Source organism: Lynx canadensis, chromosome B4 (genome assembly GCF_007474595.2).
Source record: "Lynx canadensis isolate LIC74 chromosome B4, mLynCan4.pri.v2, whole genome shotgun sequence".
In the NCBI taxonomy this organism is placed as follows: Eukaryota; Metazoa; Chordata; class Mammalia; order Carnivora; family Felidae; genus Lynx; species Lynx canadensis.
The window spans coordinates 92,955,350-92,977,538 of NC_044309.1; the positions used below are offsets into that span (position 1 = coordinate 92,955,350).

Here is a 22,189-nt window from a genome sequence, read left to right on the forward strand (position 1 = left end):
GCCCCTGACCGTTTACAAAGCAACATCATAGCCAAGCTCTCATTTGTGCCTCCTTATGTTTCTATAGCAGAGGAAGGATGGGTATTATTTCTCCTTGTTTTATGTTAAAAAAAATCAAAGGTCTAAGCGATGAAGGGATTTGCTCAAGGTCGCATCAAGAGAAAAGAGAAGGAATGCTGAACATAAAGAGAAGAGCTGAACATAAATCAGAGAGCAAGGCAATGTCTCTGCCTCATGGACCTTCCGTTTTAGTTACGATGGACTTATTGAAAATAAATAACTTTTTATACAATAACACAAATGATTTGCAATGTCAGAGAGTTGTAAGTGCTAAGTAAAAGTAATAAAGCGGGATAAGAGGATAAATAGAAAGATGGATGGGGGAAAGAAGAGGCTCCTTTAGATAGGATAGTCCTGAAAGACATCTCTTTTTTTTTATGTGAATTTATTTTTGAGACAGAGCATGTAAGTGGGGGAGGGGCAGAGAGAGAGCGGGAAAGAGGATCCAAAGCAGGCTCCTTGCTGACAGCAGAGAGCCCGATGCGGGGCTTGAACTCATGAACTGTAAGATCATGACCTGAGCTGAAGCTGGACGTTTAACCGACTGGGCCACCCAGGCACCCCCTGAAGGACATCTCTTAAGCAGAGACCTGAACAGAGTGGGGGATTAGTTATGTGAATACCCACAGAAACAGCTTTCCGGGCAGAGGGAACAGCAAGGACAAAGGTCCTGAGGCGGGTGTGTCTTGGCCGGTTTAAGGAACAGTATGTCCATTGCACATTAATTTTACTGGTTGTTATTAGGTGTTAGTTGAAAGAAGCATTCTGTGGTCCAGTAACTTTCCGAGCCTCTGGGTAAAGCAGAACTTCTGAGAGCCTCTAATACACAAATGTGCTCCGCGAATCTTCTCGAGCAAGCTGCAGCGCACGATGTTGCACAATGTTATTCAACCATGGAAACCTTTCCTCAAGGAGCATCTCAGGGGATTATTGTTCCACAGAACACTCTGGAAAATGCTGCACCACACCCTGCTTTTACTGGAAAGAGGAAGTTGGGCTAGGAACTAGCACTTTAGGCGCTGTGTAAAGCCATCGGAGGACACCTACAGAGGGACAACAATCCTATCAGGCAGTGGCCAGGCCCACTTATCCACAGGGGTGAATGTGCAGCCAATCCGGTTTTTTGTCAACTATCTGAAACTACTCTTGGCCCCTATTTCCTGTCTGAACCTCTGGGGTTTTCCATGATTTAACCCTGGTTAGTTGATTCCATGCTCTGCTGATCTTCCTAGTGCTCTCATTTGGGGAAATGGGAGTGGGCAGAACAGGAACAGTGGAAATCTGCTCAGCGCGTGCTCCCCCTCAGGCTGGGGGTGGGAGCAGGGCAGGGGGCGATTTCCACGTCCCTGAATGAAGTGTGCAGTTGGTGGCCTCCCCTGCAGCCCAGGGCAGGAATTCGGCTCACATCTTTGTTCTGCGCACTCTGAGCCCTGTCTGCCGTGGACACATCCAGAAGCGATTCAGCTGCAGACAGGTGCGGATGCTACAAGAGGAAGACTCACATTTGGCAGGAAAGCTGCCAGCTGTGGAGAATGTGGATCACTGCCTCGCTAGGGAAGAATTCCCAAGCCCTCCAAGCTATGAAGCCAGGAAGTGAATGGGAAGCAGCTGGAGTGAGCCGGGCGGAAGGGACAAGCCAGAGAGAGCAGGAGAGCACCCGACGGTGGCCTGACCCCAGGGAGCCCAGCAGAGGCCAGCTGGGCCAGCTTCCCCAGAGAAAGCAGTGAAAGGGAGTGGCTGGTCCCAGGGGTATCAGCGGGCAGGCTAGACCAAGTCACATCAGAAGAGTGCCAGCGGGAGTCATCAGTTGGCTTTTAAAGAAAACTAAACCGTATAAATAAATAGATGTTAATCCCAGATGCTGCTCACTCCTGAAATACATGAAATGTAAGTGACCAAGTGAAAAACACTGAATGAATTCTTTCTTTCAGGACTTTCAAAGAAATCTTGCAAAAGCAGATCTGGCTAAGAGCTTGGCCACAGACGAACAAGTACATCCCAGACACAAGGAGAGTTTTTTCATGGTCATGTCTTGTCATAGGGCTTTTTAACAAGTTGACTTAAGGCTGTGATCCGAACGCAGCTGAGAAAGTCTACTGAAAACAGCAAATGCCCCAGGCCAGAATTTGTGGGCATTTTCTCTTCGTGTGACATTAGAGATAAAATTAAAGATAAAAGAATTATTATAACTTTTATTAAGTGTTGAGAGTTTGTTGAGCACCCGACACTTTGCATACAGCATGTTTAATGTTTACAACAAACTAGTGTTGCTATGCCTTTTTTACACACGAAGAAACTGTGGTTAACGTGTCTGATGCCACAGGGTTAGTTAAGGGGTTGTTGGTCTGAAATGCAGACCCAGACCTCCCTGACTGGGAAATCAGGCTCTCTCTGCTGTCACACTAAGGCCTGTGTTATCACATCGACAGCAGCATAAGACACTCAGAACTGAGGACTTACTATACAAGGAACCACGCACTTCCTTTCCAGCGCACCTGTCTACTCACTAGCAATTTATAAAATACATCTTTTGGGGTACCCTTTCTGTCAGATGTTGGGGAGATCAATAAATATTTGCATGGCGCTTTGAGAGAAGGAGAAGGAAAATCCTAGATTTAAAAAAAAAAAAAAACACATCCTATGTCACAGGATGGATGGGATAGATCAGACATAAACTTGGACAGGTTTGACTGCTCTAAGTCACCCACACGTTGGTAACTTTGAACCCTTATGTGAAGCTGCCAGGTTAGAGCTCCATGAGATACTGAAAGAAACCACAGAGCCACGGTCACTTCCTCGCCAGCTTCTGGGACACTTAGTCTCACTGTTCTCATACTCTTCAGACTGCTCTTGAATTCTGAAGACGCTTTTCAGAAGTAGGTAAAAGTCCAATCAAATAACTATCAAATTGGACTTTGCAGGGTCTATGTGAAACCCTTATATGTCCTCATATACTTGATCACTTACGTGATCAATTTCTTCTGTTCTCTCCAACATACCTTCCCAGAGCTAAATGTCACTCACATTTATGTCACACTCAGCCCGCGCTGTTACCTATACATTTTGTTCTTATTGACAAAATGGTGCATGTACACATTTTTCAGCTACATATCTGGCGATACACAACCAGGGCTGAAAATAGTGTCTAAACTCCCCACCACAGTGATAGTTTGACTAGCACATAATTCCTACAATCGCTTAGGGTTGCCTAGGTAATCTAAATAATTTTACTTTGGTTAACAAATGGTAGCTGTGTAAAAACACAAAAGAGAAAGCATGCTTTAGCGATGTCAATATAGTATGCACAGTGATATTAATTATCATATTTTATAACGAGTAAAATTTTATGAAAACATTTTGGAATAGTTTTTATTAGCAGTCTCTACTTCCATACTATACCCACAGATTGAAAATATCTACAATTGGAAGAGAAATTGAGGAACAAAATTAATTCACTTACATAAAACCACCAAGAAAGTTAATCACAGTCTGCAGTCTGGAATCTAGTTCAAGTTCGACATTAAAGCTACTGCAGAAAACTTCCTTTGTAGTGAAATGAGCTTTAATTTTTAGAAGCTTTGTAGCCATTCTTGTAATCATTCAAGGTCGAATGCAAAAAGATAGAGCAAAAAAGAACAAAGCTTGTCTGTGATTGCAAAAAGTGGCAAATTTTCTTTCAATCTTTTCCCTATTTCAACAAACTGAAACCAAGCCTTTCCAACCCAGTTCTATGCAACTATATCCGCACTTACTTGCCTACCTTCCAATTTTTTGCATCTTTAAATGATTTATTTTAACATTTGGACCCAAAGCAACACCCATTTTATGCACAAGTAGAGTTTCTTTGTGCTATAATTGAAGACAGTGGAATAACTCTCCTTTGTCCTTGATAACGTGAATGCCACTACCCAAAAATGCCTTTCTTTGGATGAGGATATTGCCCCCAATTCAAACATAAACGTTCGCTTTTTATCGTGCACTGGGATTGCCGGGAGGGTGAATATCACCTCTTACAATTTACCATTTGGATGTTTGATAAAAGCAGTTTATGAGAAGGAAAATAGCTTCCCCAGTGTTAAGCTTGAGAATACAAACACTGTTTGGGGCCCAAACACTAACTGCCTCAACACTTTGCTGAACGCCGGTATCCCCAAGCTAAACAAGGGAGAGTAAAATATGTAGGTGTGTCCTAGTCAGTGCTTGGAAAATGAAAAGGTGAAAAGCTCTTTTTTCCATTTTTTTTAATGTTTATTTATTTTTGAGAGAGATAGAAATGGGGACAGAGCATGAGCAGGGGAGGGGCAGAGAGAGAGAGAGGGAGACACAGAATCTGAAGCAGGCTCCAGGCTCTGAGCTGTCAGCACCAAGCCCTGCGCAGGGCTAGAACTCAAGAACTGTGAGATCATGACCTGAGCCGAAGTCAGACGCTCAACTGACTGAGTCACCCAGGCGCCCTATTTATTTATGTTTAAATTTTGGGGGGTATTCTTTCTGTCAGATGTTGGGGAGATCAATAAATATTTGCATGGCGCTTTGAGAGAAGGAGAAGGAAAATCCTAGATTTAAAAAAAAAAAAAAAACCCATCCTATGTCACAGGATGGATGGGATAGATCAGACATAAACTTGGACAGGTTTGACTGCTCTAAGTCACCCACACGTTGGTAACTTTGAACCCTTATGTGAAGCTGCCAGGTTAGAGCTCCATGAGATACTGAAAGAAACCACAGAGCCACGGTCACTTCCTCGCCAGCTTCTGGGACACTTAGTCTCACTGTTCTCATACTCTTCAGACTGCTCTTGAATTCTGAAGACGCTTTTCAGAAGTAGGTAAAAGTCCAATCAAATAACTATCAAATTGGACTTTGCAGGGTCTATGTGAAACCCTTATATGTCCTCATATACTTGATCACTTACGTGATCAATTTGTTCTATTCCCTCCAACATAACTTCCCAGCCGGATACAGGGCTTGAATTCACGAACCCAACCATGAGATCATGACCTGAGCTGAAGTCGGACATTAATCAGCTGAGCTGCCCAGATGCCCCAGCAATTTTTTAAGGAAAAAAATTTCACAAATTTTTATGGCTCCAGATAATTTTCAGTGTATTTGCCAGTGAATGCACGTCATGAATCTACCTGATTACATAAATTTGACCCTCATTATTAGGCAGTGGTTCTTGATTGTGAAATAAGGTGAACAAGTGATTTCTCATCCTAGCTTTAATATTGTCAGGGTTAACCTATCACATTTCTTTGTTTACAAAATATATGGTTTATTTTATTTTATTTTTTTTTTTTGTCAACCTTTCAGCTTTGCTAGAAATGCTGGGCAACAGGAAAGAATTGAGTTCATGACTCATCAGCTTATTAGGCCACACGTCTCAGTGACTATACATGCTGCCGTCAGTCTCCTTTTTATGGTGGTGATAAAGGAAGGTAACTCGTGCAAAGGAGTTAGTTAAATGATCCGAAATGTCATTGCTCAACACTGGAGATGTATTAATTTGTAGTCCTATAATTGGAAAACAGGATATGAAGTCTTTAGGGGCTGGCTGGCCGGCCAGCTGGTCAACCAAATAGTATACTGTTATAACAGCAAAAGGAGATGTCATACAGCTCTTCTCTAAGTGCATCATAAGACTTATTGTGCAAATGCTTTTCTTTTTCTTTTATATTGGTTCATTTGTAGTTTTTATTTGGTTAGCTTCTAGCTAAAGCATACTTTGCAGTGACTGTGTCCTTTTGGAAAATTATCTGTACTAATTTCCAAAGGAGAATTTCTGTGCTTAGCAATATGAGGTAATGTTTGTGATCACTGTGGAAAGCAGCACAGTTAATGAGATTACTGTTAAATCAATAACCCCAGTAAAATGCAGGGAGACTCTAGTTCCATGCATTTCTCTCTTGTGACACTATTTGACACATTGTTGGATACAATTCTATGATCCCACTGTTTCAGATAGTTATACAAACCACACGATATACAGAAACTATACAAATTTAGATGCGTAAGCGTAGAAAACAAAATGTATGCGGCAATCAAAATCTGTGTTTAGGGAGTAAGGTAAAAACTATTTTGGTAAAATCACAAAAATGATGTTGAAATATGATTTAACAGAGGTACTGGCAGGTGAAGCATTATTCTGCATTTAGCGATCACACCGACCACAGAAATACCATAGGAAACACATCTGATAAAATGAATATACACTAGAGATTCTCCTGTAGAGAAAGTAGAGTATGGAACTACACCCAGACCTAAACAGAAATGAACGTACAGTATTGCATGGAAAACCATAAGGTGAAAGAGTAAGTTTTATTAATTTTGAAAATGAGAGGAACGTTGTTTTCAAAATCCTGGAGTAAAATTGAACATTTGCTGTGGAAAAGATGTAGCTTTAAGTAAGATAGTGTGTTCAACTAAATAAAGGTGTGAGTAAAACACATTTCAGTCATCTTGTGACCCTAAGCATAAAGAAAAGAAGGACCAACCTGAATAAGAACTTTTTTTAAAGAGAGAGGAAGGAAGAAGGATAGGCCAAAGAAAAGATTTTGATAAGAAGTTTTCTGAAATATCAAAAGATTTCCATAGTCAACACAACCAGGGCCCTCCCTGTGATAAGTCAGAAAGATTGTATGTGGAGACCAAATCCTCCTCTGCTTCACATGAAAGGCCTTTAATTTTGAGTAAGAGTCTGCAGTAGATAAATCTAACTTGGCTAACGTAAATTCTAACCGTCGAGCTGTGAAATGTTGGAGACTCTTCACATTCAAGAAACAATTTGTGTGTTTCTAAGAATTCACAGGAGAAAACATTGGATTATGAGATTTTCTAATGAGACTGTTTCAAGACATATACCTACTTTATTTCATGAGTCTCCAAGAAGCTTTCCCAAAGATGCCACAACATCAACCGGTCCCTGGTGGGGTTCCTAATTCTGCCTCTTGACACTTACGGTTCAGTCATAATTCAGAAAGTCTGGGATGAAAATCAATCCAAAGCTGGGTTCGTGGCAATCATGAGTGCCTTGATCTCCAGGAGAATGCTACTTAACAAGCTCTCCCAAATATGCAAAAGAAAAAAAACTCTCTTCAGCTTCTAGATTCCCCTCTCTCTCTCTCTAGGATTCAGCTTAATGGTAAGATTTGCCCAACCCAAACCCTGCAGTATCCAGCCTACCTCAAGCAGCTGGAAATCACTTTTCACAGGAGTGCTTTGGCACATCCCCATGAAAGAGGGAATATTTGTGCAAAGGTAAGTGATTTTCTTACTGACCCCATCTCAAATCAAGAACCTCTTATTATCCACTGCGTGATGTTGCTTCCACAAAGGAAGTAGGTATATTAAATCAATTGAAAACCAGTCAAATTTAGAAAAAAAAAAAACTGTATAAATATGTAGCATTATTCTGCCAATTCTTCAATCATGCTTATATAGAATCATATAGATAACTCTCCTCTGGGGTGCCTGGGTGGCCCAGTTCGTTAAGCATCCGACTTCAGCTCAGGTCATGATCTCACAGTTTGCGAGTTCGAGCCCTGCATCGGGCTCTGTGCTGACAGTTCAGAGCCCGGAGCCTGCTTCAGCTTCTGTGTCTCCCTCTCTCTCTGCCCCTCCCCAGCTCGCACTCTGTCCCTCTGTCTCTCAAAAATAAATAAACATTAAAAACAAAGAACTCTCCTCTAAGAATATATGATGTAAAAATTATACTCTTTTTTAAACAATTATTTTACCAGATTTAATTAGTTCAGTTTTTTTTTTAATTTCTCTGTGTGCTCAACACCTTGAAAGGTACCAGGGAAAGAGATAAACATTACATGACAAATTCTGTACTAACAGATGTGTCCCAGAGGAGACAGGCAAGAAAATCAATGATAACTATATAGTGTAGCAAGCACTATTCTGGAGATATGTGCGAGGGGTCGTGGGAATATACTGGAGGGCATAAACTGAATGATCTGGATGTGTCTGCTGAATACTGAAGAATAAGTGTGACACAGCCAGGCAAATGAAAGCGAAAGAACTTCTTTGCAAAGGACCCGCGTGAGCAAAACTACCAACGTAGGAAAGAGTACAGTATTTTGAAGTACTTAACCAGAATGTTGTGACTAGGAACACAGAGGTCATGGCAGAAAAATAAGGCTGGAAGGAGACAAAACAAGATACTAAAGGGTCCTGTATGCCATGGTGAGTTTTCCTTTTGTCCTGAAGGTGCCCAATGAAAGATTTTCAGCAGAAGAGTTACGTAGTCATTTTTGGCTTTAGGAAAAGAAAATATTACTACCTGTAAGAAGAGATAGGTTATAGTAGGGGAAATCTAAAACAGAGAGATCAGTTAGGGCACCAGAAGCATTATCCAGGGATTCACAATGGAGCTGCAGCTTAGCAGGATGATTCCAAAGACAGAAAATACAGTCAATAAGATCCAAGGATCGGTTAGTTACAGAGCTGAGAAAAAGAAGAGTCTAGGATTTACTTGCAAGTTTCTGGCTTAGGCACCTAAGAGAGGAGCTAAAAACAAGGGGCAATAGATTTGAGAAGAAAGATGTTCACTTCAGAGCACTTTGGATTTGAGGTACTTGAAGATGCCCAAGGGAAAGTGCCAGAGAAATGGTCAGAAATGCTCACTCAGAACTCAGAAGAACCAGCTGATGGGAAGTACAGGACTAGAAGTCAGCTGTGTACAGCATGAAGGCCGGGGTGTGAATGAGAAGGCCCAAAAAAAGTAGGTACCATTAGAAGAGGACGAAGGCAGAACCTTGGAAACACTAACAAAATCTTTCCAAAATGATGAGTTTTGTTTGGACCACTGCTCCTTGGGTAGCAATTCATGATTGATGTTAATGATACACAAATGATAATCTAAGATTTTTTCAATATTTCATGCACTGGGGCCAACACAAGATGGCGGCTTCCTCAATGCAAACCCAAATGGCCCTGTCAATGGTGATTACCACAGATCCCAGTATGGGACCTAACTAGGAACCGTCAATTAAAATACCAGTGCAGAAGTATTTTGGGGAATCTATGAAATCAAATTTATTTCCATGACAACACTAAGGTATTATTTATCTTTTCCACTCTATTGATATTTGCAATGACACTAAACAAAACTTTCAGCACCTTAGCACGAATCAACGCAGTGGCAGTAATTGTACCAGCAGTCATGGTGTTCTTCACCACCATGCATTCACATCAAAAAATTAATGCTGCTTTCACTTAAGAATGTCCTTCATGAAGCAGTTTCTTACATCTAGATTTCTGGGTACAGTTCATGTGGTAAACTGGGAAATACACATAAAGTGCTTTTGTACACCAAAGTACAATGAGTGTCTCTAGAAAAAGCACTTGTACAATTGTTTGAGTTTCAAGGCTGAACAAGCCACTTTTTTGTTTCATGGACCACCATTTTTATTTAAAAGAACAACTGGAAAAAAAAAGTACGTAAATAAAGAAAAGAGCAACTGACAGAAAATTCATGATGATTCTGACCCGGGTATTTACCAGGCATTTTCTCAAAAAAATGAATGAAGCGAACCTGTCACTTCAAGGAAAATACCTAACAGTATTTGTTGCCGTTGATAGAATTCAAGGTTAAAGTGAAAATCAGTTATGGATGTGAAGCGTGGAAGTGAAAATCAGCTTCCCAATGCGCAAAGACTTTTCTGATGATGTCAATGATGACATTAACAAATGTGATTTTTTGATATATATGATATGTTGTGTCAACTCTGCTACATTTGCATTATTCAGTGAACTAATATTTTCCAAATGACCGATGAATGATGTTACAAAATCAAACCATATAAAAGATTCATTCAAAGTACAAGATAGACCAATGGATTTTAATATAACTGAGTACAAAAAGTTCATTGATAAGGGTTTAGATTGTAACTGACCTTTATACTAACATGTAATAGGGTTATTATTGTTATTTTAAATAGTTTGAAATCTCTCAGTTTTAATTTTGAATATGGTAAATATTGACCAGATATAGCTTACGTAAACAAAAAGCTCTTTGGTGGCCTCAATAATTTCTAAGACTTTAAAAGGAACTTGAGGGGTGCCTGGGTGGCTCAGTCGGTTAAGCGTCCAGCTTCGGCTTAGGTCATGATCTCACAGTTTGTGAGTTTGAGTCCCACATTGGGCTCTGTGTTGACAATTCAGAGCCTGGAGCCTGCTTTGGATTCTGTGTCTCCTTCTATCTCTGCCCCTCCCCCACTTGTGCTCTGTCTGTCTCTGTCTCTCAAAAATAAATAAATGTAAAAAAAAAAAATTAAAAAGAACTTGAGACCAAAAAGTTTGAGAACTGCTCTCTTAGGGAAAAACAAAACAGGCTTAGAAAAAAGGATATTCTCATTGCTCCATTGCCCTCCAGACTTCTCTTCTGTCCTACCTCCTCATCAAGCCCTCCTAAGCAGTCTTTAGAAATGTCAGTGTAGGGGTGCCTGGGTGGCTCAGGGGGTTAAGCCATCATCGACTCTTGGTCTCAGCTCAAGTCATGATCAAAAGACTTGTGTGATCAAGCTCCACTGGTAGGCTCTGCACTTACAACTTAGAACCTGCTTGGGGTTCTCTCTCTCCCTCTCTGCCCCTCCCCTGCTCATGCTCTCTCTCTCTCTCAAAATAAATAAGTAAACTTAAAAAAAAAAAAAGGAGAGGTGCCTGGGTAGCTCAGTTGGTTAAGTATCTGACTCTTGATTTCGGATCAAGTCATGATCTCATGGTTCATGAGATCGAGCCTGGAATTGGGCTCCATGCTGACAGTGTGGAGCCTACTTGAGATTCTCTCTTTTCCTCTCTCTGTCCCTCCCCCACTTTCACATGTGCGCTCTCGCGTTCTCTCTCTCTCTCTCAAAATAAATAAATAAACTTTCAAAAAAGAAAAAAAAAAGCTCAGTCTAATTCTTTCATCCATTGACTATCTTCATTTCTCCAATTCATCATTCAGTGACAGGTCATGGTTTTATTACAGAAGTTCTACATTATCTAATTGAGAATCTGCCCTTCTCAGAAGCTGGTCTGACCTACAACAGCAAAACTATTTTCTCACTCTAATGAATACCTATTTTTTTCACAATATTTTTAGATTCATTAAAAACTGTGGTCATTTTTCTATGACTCTAGTCCATTCTTATTCTTGAATGCCCTATGTTTTATTGGCTAAGCTGTTCAAGCAGAAAGATAATTATTGGGAACTCTCTTAGTCAATAAAATTTCATTAGATCATCTCTATGCACATCTTGAACTTTAATTATTGTGGTTTCATCATGATGTGTAAATACATTCAAATGAGTAAGTTATTCCAATCCTAATCAATACAAGTAAACAGAAATTTATATTTATGAGTGAAGAATATTCTTAATGAACCATCCACATGCCTAACTTAGGTTTAATGCTAGTACAAATGTTTTAACTTAAGAATGACGTGCTAAAGATGTATGTATGTGAATGTTTCCTATGTTTTCTGCCTCTTCATTGAATACACACTTGAGTTAAGTGAATTCCTTCTACTCTAATTATATTATGTTGCACTGAAGTCATTTCATTTCTAAGATAGGTAGCCAGTGTTTGGGGACCTCAAATAGTAAGTTCCATTTCATAGGTACATATAAAACCCATTCTGACAAATACTATGGGTTGACAATCGACACATATGACATGTATTCCAATGCACTTCTAGCAGAGGTTTTACAGGCAAAAACTGTATTTCTTAGACTCTTGAAACTAGGGTTCTGGGTTAATCGGGGATCCACCAGTCAGATCATGAGGGAACTGTTTTTGGAATGGAGTTAAGTGGGATGAGAAATAGCGTGAAGCACCATTTTGGTGTGAATCAGGTTGGATCTGCTTGAGGCTGCAGCAGTGTGGACCCAGGACCTCAAGAAAGACTCCTGCCTTAACCGATGGCTTCTTGATCATGGCAGTAGAAGCCAGGCAATTCTATGGGGACTTTGGAGTTGTCTGGAAGCTCAGCCTATTTCTTCAGCTCCCTGTCCCCAAGAATTCTATAAGCCATTTTTATCCTGCCATACATTCCATTCTGCTTCTACTGGCTAGAATTGATTCCGTGCTCAACAGCGACCAAGCCTTCTGCTTAAAACATGGCTCATCAGACATGATGCTATCACTGAAAATTAGCTTCTTTGCCCATATCACAATTACAGTACATGTAGCCGGCATCATTTAGTGGCTTGATGAGACAATAGTTCAATTTCCATCTAAACTTAGAAAATTGAATTATCAGGAGTTGAGAAGTCAACATAAAGATGGGATTGTTTCTTGGCTCAGGGTTTTAGGTGTGATTTTATTGGGAGATCGGCTAAATCTAACCTTCTCTGATTACAACTCCCAGGCATTCTGAGGGCACAACCTGCCTTGCATTTATGCAATGCTTTTATAGTTGTAAACGCGCATTCACATACATTGCCTCAGTTGCGGTTAACAACAGTAGGAAAGCAGAAAGAAAAAGCAATGGTCACATCAGCATTAAAAGTGAAAGAACTAAACCTTCAAGGAAACGAAGAAATTTGTTTAAGGCGTTGTAGGTAAAAAGTGCAGGCAGGACTAAGACCCAGGGCATCTGTCTGCTAGTCCAGGGCTCTTCCTTGAGCTCTTCTCTGAAGCATGTGTATCCTTGAGTCCCTGTCTATATACTGTCATAGGGACCATTGCTGCTACCTAATATCCATTCCCTTGTCTTCTTTAGAAGTAGAACCCCAGGCACCTGGGTGGCTCAGTTAAGCATCCAACTTTGGCTCAGGTCATGATCTCACAGTTTGTGGGTTCCAGCCCCACATCAGGCTCTGTGCCAATGGCTCAGAGCCTGGAGCCTCTTTCAGATTTTGTGTCTCCCTCTTTCTCTGCCCCTCCCCCCCCCTCTTTTTCTCTCTCTCAAAAATAAATAAATATTACCCCAAAAAACCCAAACAAACAAATTTTTTAAAAAGAAGTAGAACCCCAGGTTGATTGGAGGCAACAATATATCTACTTATGAGTTTACATTTCCCAGTCTCCTTTAAACCTACATGGGGCCATGTGACTAAATTCTGGTCAATGAAATATAAGCAGAAGTGTCAAATGGCTTACTTACTGAGAAGACTGCTTAGAAGAAGCTAACTCAGCTGGGAGAACTTTTTTGTCCTTCTGTATTTAAAAAACAAAACAAAACCTTAATTTTGTTAAAGTCTCCAAGATTCTCTTCTTGGTCCTCTTCTAATGGTATTCACTTCTTCTGGGCCATCTCATGCACACCCTTGGCTTTCATTCTGCACACAGTCGACTCCTGGTCCCGTACCTTCCACCAGGCATTTCCTCTGAGCTCTGAGCCAACATTTCCAACCATTTCCCTGGCACCTTCCCTTTAGTGTCTTCAGGCACCTCAAATTCAGGGATCTCAGGCAAACATCTTTCTCCCCAAATCCTTCCTGCCATTTAAAGGTAGATGTGATCATGAGAACTAAATCAGCCACGTTGAATCATAAGACTAGATGTCACATGCTAAGGTTGAAGTAGCAAAACAAAAAAAAAAAAAAAATTGGAGCTTGGGTCAATGAATGACTTTAAAGGAATATACTACTCCTAGACTTCTTACCTCTGGACTTGTTTTTAGATGAGAGAGGATAAATATCTATCTTGTTTAAGCTACTGTGATTTGGGGTTTCCAATTATATGCAGCAGATCTTAATCCCAACTGATACACATAATTTTCCCAAATTATTTCTATTTTAAGGTTATGTTCTTTTAAATAAATGCTTTCACCAATGAGCAATCAGAGAATGGAGTGATTATCTCAAGATAATAGCTGTCCCAAGTTACAGAGTTGACATCTGGATATACTGTTAGATCTATATTACATTTTGAAGAGTAAAAGCTAGATTCTCCTGAATGCATCTTTAAGAATGAGGGCTTAAGCTGAGTCAGTGTGTTTTACATATTCTGTACCCCCTCAATCTGGGTACAGGAGCACTTAGCAACGTAGGTAAGCCAATTACATTGAAATACCATTAGCAACATATTTTGGTGTTTTCTTGTTTCTTCTTTAATTCCAGTATAGTTAAAAACAGTGTTATATTAGTTTCAGATGTACAGTATAGCGAATCAACCATGCCATGCATCACCCAGTGCGCGTCACAACAAATGCACTCCTTATAATTATCAACATATTTTCTGAATTTGATATCATAATATATGTGCTTCTTTAAGGAACCCAATTTTGTGCATTAAATTTGAAGATGTCACAGTACGTCTAAGAATTACCAGGACTTTAAAGTTGAGAAGAGGATAAATGATATTTTGTGACATCAGGAGCAACTGTAATATAAAAGGAAAATACCTGTGATTTCTATTAGAAACAGAATCACAGGTATTAGCAATATGTAATACTATTGTGGTTTGTGGCCTACATTCTTAAGGGAAGGAAATACTACATTTCAGCTAGAGATTAGTGAAAATAAGTATGTGGATTTTTTTCCCATCAGGTACATGGACCCCTCAATTCTAAACACAGATGCTTTAGGGGGGCTCTAAAGCCCCCTAAACTTTAGGGGGTGCTTAAAGTTTAAGCACCTGTGCTTAATCAGGTGGTTCAATCAGTTAAGCGTCCAACTTCAGCTCAGGTCATGATCTCACAGTCTGTGAGTTCGAGCCCCGGGTCAGGCTCCGCGCTGACAGCTCAGAGCCTGGAGCCTGCTTTGGATTCTGTGTCTCCCTCTCCCTCTGTCTCTCCCCTGATCATGCTCTCTCTCTGTCTCTCAAAAATAAATAAATGTTAAACTTAAAAAATTAAATTAAGTTAAATACACAAACACAGATGTCTTGGGAGTCTATGAATTCTAAGTTAAGAACCCTACTTTATTATTTTTTAAGTTTATTTATTTATTTTGAGAGAGTGAGAGAGACAGCATGCATGTACACATGGGTGAGCAGGGAAAAGGCAGAGAGAGGGAGAGAGAGTATCCCAAACAGGTTCTGCAACATCAACGCAGAGCCCCACACAGGGCTCAATCTCACAAACCATGAGATCATGACCTGAGCTGAAATCAAGAGTCAGGGGCTTAATCAGCTGAGTCACCCAGGCACCCCAAGAACCCTACTTTAAACCATGAAAGAATCCTTGTGATTTCTGCATTCCACTAGAGACCACTGAAGAGGTCTGGTTTGTGATATGACTAATGCCTGACCGGATTAGCCCTGGATTTTAGCACCTTTTGCAGTTCAAGAAACTTGTGAAAGCTGTAATTCGTGGATGTCTGACTCCAGTCACGGTCATCCAGAAAGGCCGGTGTTGTAAAACGTTAATTCCACTGCCAGTGACAAATGACATCGGATTGCAGTTATGGGCCAATGCATGGATTATAGGAAAAATGAACTACCAGTTAGCCCCTTGAGGATCTCCTATCGGAGGACTGAGACCCAGGAAATTGGTTATGTGTTTATTCTGTGCAGATTCTGTTTTGGTCAAACTGCAAATAAAAGACCTCAGTCTCAAAGGCCTTATTTGGGACATCCTTCTGAACACTAAAACCAAATACGAAACTAAGAAAAATAATGAAAATCAAATTCCTCTGAAAACTCCTCATAAACATTAAGCTCCAAGCTCTCCCCAAAATCCAATTTAGCGAAAGAAATGTCTACGATAAAATGGTGCTTGACAAGAACAATTTAAGGAAATAGTTCTGGTGTCTTTGTCTACTATTAAAGAGACATACACATGGAAAATATGATGAAGAATATGTTTTGCAATTCTTTTAAACTGTAGGAGATTTTATCTTTTTTTTTTTCAACGTTTATTTATTTTTTTTTGGGACAGAGAGAGACAGAGCATGAACGGGGGAGGGGCAGAGAGAGAGGGAGACACAGAATCGGAAACAGGCTCCAGGCTCTGAGCCATCAGCCCAGAGCCTGACACGGGGCTCGAGCTCACGGACCGCGAGATCGTGACCTGGCTGAAGTCGGACGCTTAACCGACTGCGCCACCCAGGCGCCCCTAAACTGTAGGAGATTTTAAAAGACATCCTCAGTGTTCATAAAAATGGACTATGATGCAGCGTTGAAGCAATTTTTGAAGCCTACATTCAAATCAGTTCTGTGGAGTTAAAGAAAGTCAAGAGAAAATATTTCTGATTTAAAAAAAAGAGTTTTCAGGGGAGCAAAATTTGAGGGTAAAATTACCTTTAACAAAAAAGGTGCTTCTGTGGAGCCCATTTTAGATTAGGAAGTTCTTAATAAGTGCAGAAAGCATACAGAAAATTTATAAATGCATCTTGGCAACTCTAAACACACAGGTTCACCATACAGTTACAGATCTAGAGTCAGAGAAAACTGTTTTGTATCTTTGCTCTGCTGTATATTTAACAGTGTGAGCTTGGGCAAGTTACTTAGCCTCTCTGATCTTCAATTTCCTTATTCACCAGAGTAACAATTGTACCTGTCTGGGCAGTTGTGAGAAGTAAGTAAGCAAACACCTAGACCTGTGCCTCGAATATACTAAGCAATATACATTTTATCATCAAAAAATTCTTGTGAGGGTTAATTGTGATATTACCTACACAGTTCTTGGCACAGTGTCTAATATATACTTAACACTTAAGAGACGATAGTTTGTATCAGAAATTGAAATAAAAGTTCTGGTATTGGCATTTAATAATATTGAAATTAGTATTGGTATTAGAGTAATAGATTCTTGCTATTAGGATGGGCATTGATATTGGTTTGGATATATATCAGTACATAGTATGATGTAAACCTGGAATTCATGCAAGGATGAGGAACCCTTCCTCAAGATGCTGTTGCTCTAAGGACTTCCCTTTCTGCCTTATCTTAAAAAAGATGAGGACTGGGTCCCACCATCTTTCTTTGGGCATATCCTAGAAATGGATTCCAAACCAACAATTCCGTGGCCATGTGGCTACGTTCAATGATGGCTACACGCTCAGTGCCATTATCTTTGGGTTCAGGCAATGGGGCCATGCAATATTAATAGTACTAATATAGCTCACTCTCTTTCGGTAACATCCAGCAAAGAGCTCACTGTTATCGTGAAACATGGTTGCCTTTGGTCCTGCAGCCACTGGCCCAGCTCTGAAAAGGCCGGCTATTTCTGTGCTTAAACTGGGTTTGTGAAGAAAATATTCAAGGGGCACCTGGGTGGCTCAGTTGGTTGAGTGTCTGACTTTGGCTCAGGTGATGATCTCACAGTTTGTGAGTTCAAGTCCCTCATCGGACTCTCTGCTGTCAGAGCAGAGCCCGCTTCGGATCCTCTGTCCCCCTCTCTCTCTGCCTCTCCCATACTTGTTCTCTCTCAAAAATAAAAATTTAAAGAAAAGAAAATATTCAATAGTCTAATGATTTATTCATTTGTTAGTAGTGAAAAAAAATTCCATAGAACCCCATTGTCCTGAATGTCTAGAAATAACATTTTGAACTCACCTATATTCCCTGGGAACAGAAACTAATCCAGAACCATCTATAAATCACCAACCAGTTATGACAAGACCATGAGAAGTGTCCTAGTTTCCATGTCCACCTCATAAATTCTGAACTATCTCACACTGGCTGAAGGAACTGTACCCATTTAAACAATGGCCTCAGTCACCATTAACTAAGTGCCCAGTATATACCAAGTATCTTCATAAAATACCGTTATTTCTCATAATAATCCTGTGAAGAAGTCATTATTGTCTCCAATTTAGAAGCAAGAAAACAAAGTGCCAATGTTTTAATGATTTGTCCAAGCCTCGGCCCTCCCAGTGCCCCTCTTAGACACACACACACTGACTGCACGACCCGAATAAAGAAGGCAGACATCCATGAGCAGAAGCACCAGTTAGACCCGAGGAGCAAGGTGTGAGGGAAATGTCACTAGGTGACAGAGCCAGCCAAGCTGCACCCAGACCCAGGCAGAGAATACCTTCTTACACTTTTTAAGAAATATACTCACCCACTGCCCAAAGGCTGTCCTGGGCTTGTCTCTGCAAAGTCTTTGTACGAATCATCCCTGAGTAAGCAATTCCCCATCTTGCCCCGCCAGTCCCCAGGAATAAGGTGCATCAGGGACTTCATCAGATTTAAATTATCATCTTTTTTTTTTTTTTGAGATAGAGTAGGGAGAGAGACAGAAGTGAGGAAAGGGGAGGTTCTCAGGGGATTTTGTGGTGCACATGAAACTTGTCTTTAGAACCTCACCTCCTTCTCTGCATTTGCACCTCCAGGATCTCTTGGCGCAATTTCCCTTTCATCCCTGCGATCAGGCTGATGAAAGATTCCCCCTCAAGGATCCCTAATAAAGGCTTCTTCTCCCCTAAAACTCCCACTACTCAAAATGTATCTCTATTCTTCCCCTCCCTCCCTTCTCCTCTCTCTTCAATAGTCCCTTTCTCTCAGTTTCAGTAATAGAGAAGCAATCTGATCAAACTCAACAATCCCAAGTGTAAATGAAAGATATCCTGCTTTGGGGAACCCTGTAGATGAATGTCTGATAGGAACCATGTGAGCACCGTAGAGAAAATGTCTTTGAGCCGAAAGACTTTTCCTCAAGCACATCTTTGAGAGAGTCCTAGTAGAAGAGTGGGAAAAGGGAGGTCTCACCCGCTCCTCTTGGGAGTAAGAAGGAATTAGAAAACCTAGAGTTTTCTCCAATGACCACAGGGTAATTATGCAGCCAAGCCTTCCCACTCATCTGGGGTGGGGAGTGCTCCATGACCAAGGTGATCTTTGAGGCCCTCAAATGGATCTGTGCAATGACAACAAAGTGCTGGGAATCAGAACGCAGTGAGAATAGAAAACAAGCCATAGTTTTGCTAAAAGCAAAACTATTCCAACACTCTGCTTTGGGTGTTGACTCTGGCATTATTTACTACGAATTGGATTCTGGGGTAGCTGAAATGTCCAGATCCAAGCAAGTAGCTGATGGAGAAAGAGAAGGAGATACCAGCTGATTTCTCCATCAGCAGGGAAAGATGTGAGCCCTTATCCCTCCTCCCCAGAGAAGAATTCAATGGAACCTCTTGTCTCCCCTCCTTTCAAAACCACTTCTCAGCCCCTTGTCTTTCAGCAGAAAAACACAGCTATGAAGGCCCTTGAGTAACAGACTCAAGAGCCTTCGAAGAGGCCCTCAGAGGAGTTTCTTGCTCTTCTTTTCATTTTTCCCTTTCTTGGCTTGGTTGTACAAAATAATTACAATGACACATTAAAATGAACCTATAGTTTTTTCCTTGTTATTGTGCAGCACAATAATTATTATGGCTATCATTAAATATATGTCTAACATCATTATAAGTGTTATTTGATTGGAATTCTAAACTCTGTTCACAAATACTTATATTTCACACTTTATTGCTCAAGTGGTATGATCATTGACTCATGACTTTAAAAATATTAGGAGAACTATTAATTAAGAGGCCAGGTTTTAGTCCCAACTCTGATTATAATTAGCTGTGTGATTTTGGGCAATTCCCTTAGTCTCTTTGAGTCTCAATTTCCTCAACCATCAAATGAAGTAATTGAACTAGAAAGCTCTCTAATTTACCATCCATCTCTAAAATTCCACAGTGTTGTGATTATACTAATATTGAACATCCTTTAACATTATTAAGGAGACTTTTTAGAACCTTGTGCAGCCTGAAACATTTCTTATAGAAGATATATGTTGTGATATCCTGCCATTCACCGAGCATTATATCTGTCCTGGGCACTGTCCCAGGCATTTCCCACACAGTGGTTCATTTAATCTTCTTAACAAACCTGTGAAGTACATACTGTTGACCTTATTTTAGAGGTAAGAAGCCTGAGGCTCAGGATCCCAAAGTCAGCAGAGCTGGAATTCACATAATTGGGCTCTATAAGATTCCAAAATCTGTGTTCTTCAAGCCACAACGTGATGCCTCCAAAATAATTTTGCATAATGTAAATGGGGTAAGAGATTGGTTTGAGTTGGTCCCAAATTTGAAATACACCTTGGAATTTGTGTGTGTGGTTTTTTTTTCCTCCTCCCCCACAATCCCCCTGTCTCCTTCTCCTCCTTCTTCTTCAGCTAAATTTCCCTATAAATTGACTTTTTATCATCAGTGTCTTTCTCATCAAATAAAAATGCAGAATGGCTACAAGTGTGCCTATTACCAGAATTAATTGGTTGTTGGAATACTGATAAATGCAAATTGACTGACTCATGCCAAAAGTCAAAAATCATGTAGAAAATGTCCTATAATGATTTATAATCTATATGCAGAGAACTTAGTGCAGTGAAGTACACAGGCTTTAGAACTAACTAGATGAAGTTCCGATACTAGCTCTGCTGAGGAAAAGCTCTGTAACTTGAGGTCAATTACTAAACTTCACTGGTTATGAGGTTGCTCATCTGTGAAATAGATACAGTAATGCCTGCCTCCCAGAGTAATAGTAAGGACAGAAGGTGCTGATGTACGTGAAGGTAGTTACAACAGCAAGAAGGAATTGCTGATTAAGGACCAGGTACTGTGATAAATATTTTGTTGTACCATCTAATTAATCCTCTTAACTATATATGAACTGAGTCCTGTCATCCCCATTTGATAGATGACAAAACTGATACAGCAAGATTAAAGAATTTGCCCAAGTCCTGCAGGTCGAGAGTGGCAGGGCCCAGATTTCAATCAAAGAAGTCTATCTTCAGGACCCGGACTTGAAGAAAGGTGCCTGACATAGAAGAGAAACTCAGGAAAGATATGTTTCTTTCACCCCTGTAAATATTTAAAGAGATTTATAGTAAGGAACTGGTCAACACATTATTTGATGGAGTGAATTTAACTCCTAGCCTTAGAAGTCCTAGATTTTATAGAGAATATTGTATCTGACTGTTGGAAAGTATAGAATGACCTACTTCAAGCAAAGCAGCTTTAAATTAAGGTCTATTTTAAATAGCACGCCCTAGAGTATTCACCACAAAAAATTACCAACCATTTATCAAGTGAACCAATGTGTGTGTGTGTGCGTGTGACAGAGAAAGAGAGAGAGAGACAGAGAGAGAGAGAAAGGGCATCTCACCCACTGATACGTTCTTCTGACATTTGGTAGACTTTTGCTATTGTCTTTGTGTTTGATACCAAATAGTTTCGTCTGAACTTGACCCTTGAGCTTGAACACAATATGAATCAAGATTAGTCACACTTTACAGGAAAATATTTAGACATCTAAGACCCTTATTAGATTTCTAATTTTTTGTTAGTTGATTTCTAAATCAAATCATACAAATCCCACACAGGAAAAAAAGAAGGAAGGAAGAAAGAAAGAAAGAAAGAAGAAAGAAAGAAAGAAAGAAAGAAAGAAAGAAAGAAAGAAAGAAAGAAAGAAAGGAATCCTCAAGCTGAGGCAAAGGGATATAGCCACAGTCATCCAAGTCAATAGGAAAATATTTCAAAAATAAATTAAAAAGATAAAGAAATGTAAATTTCCATCAAGTACTTTAAAGATAACAATAAATGAAACACCCTACAGAGACAAGAACACAATTGTCCATACATTTATTATGTATAGAAAAATTCAGGTATATATTCTGTAGCTCTGATAACAAGAGAATGAATCTAGTCCTACAAATGAGAAAAGTAGTTTCATTGGAAATAAAATGTTTTACTTAGTAGTAAGTAATCATTGGGAAGAGAGTCCATGAGCTTGGGGATATGGACAACAGACAAGTGATGTGACATGATATCATATGTAGTAGGGCAGAAGTGCCCCTTCTGGTTAGAAATCACCAGTTCTGGGTTCTCTTTCATGTAAGTTACTATGTGGTTTACAATAAATTATTTAACTCTTTTAACGCATTAGAAATGATAGTACAATCACAATTAGGCTCCATGGTGTGCTTGAAACTCTTAATTTAGAAATGCAGTTTGAATGAAATATCAGTAACAAAATTTCCCATTTCTATTTGACTTAGTTTGTTTTCAATGTATTTAAGGTGACTTGAGGTTAAACATGCATATTTCACATATGATAGTTTGCTCCATGTTAGAGGCAGATAAGAGATGTAGATAGAAAATTTTTGCTAATGGGTCTCTTCTCTTGGGGCTATTCTTCATGTTCTAGAAAAAAATGTATGTAAAATTGTGGAAACATAAAGTCTGTTGGATGGGGGGTGTATTAAGCAAGA

General features: G+C 39.9%; 1 long non-coding RNA gene across 4 annotated transcripts in view; it reads right to left on the reverse strand.

The window, feature by feature from the left end:
• LOC115519292 overlaps positions 1-22,189 on the reverse strand; it is a 36,426-nt gene that overhangs the window by 8,512 nt on the left and 5,725 nt on the right. The window contains exon 2 of one of the 4 annotated variants that reach the window (XR_003970458.1): positions 13,157-13,209. The exons of 2 other annotated variants lie outside the window; for them this stretch is intronic. This is a non-coding gene — a long non-coding RNA (uncharacterized LOC115519292). Of the gene's footprint in view, positions 1-6,925; positions 7,033-13,156; positions 13,210-22,189 lie in introns of those variants that run through there. One more of the 4 variants, XR_004343891.1, reaches the window with a different exon arrangement.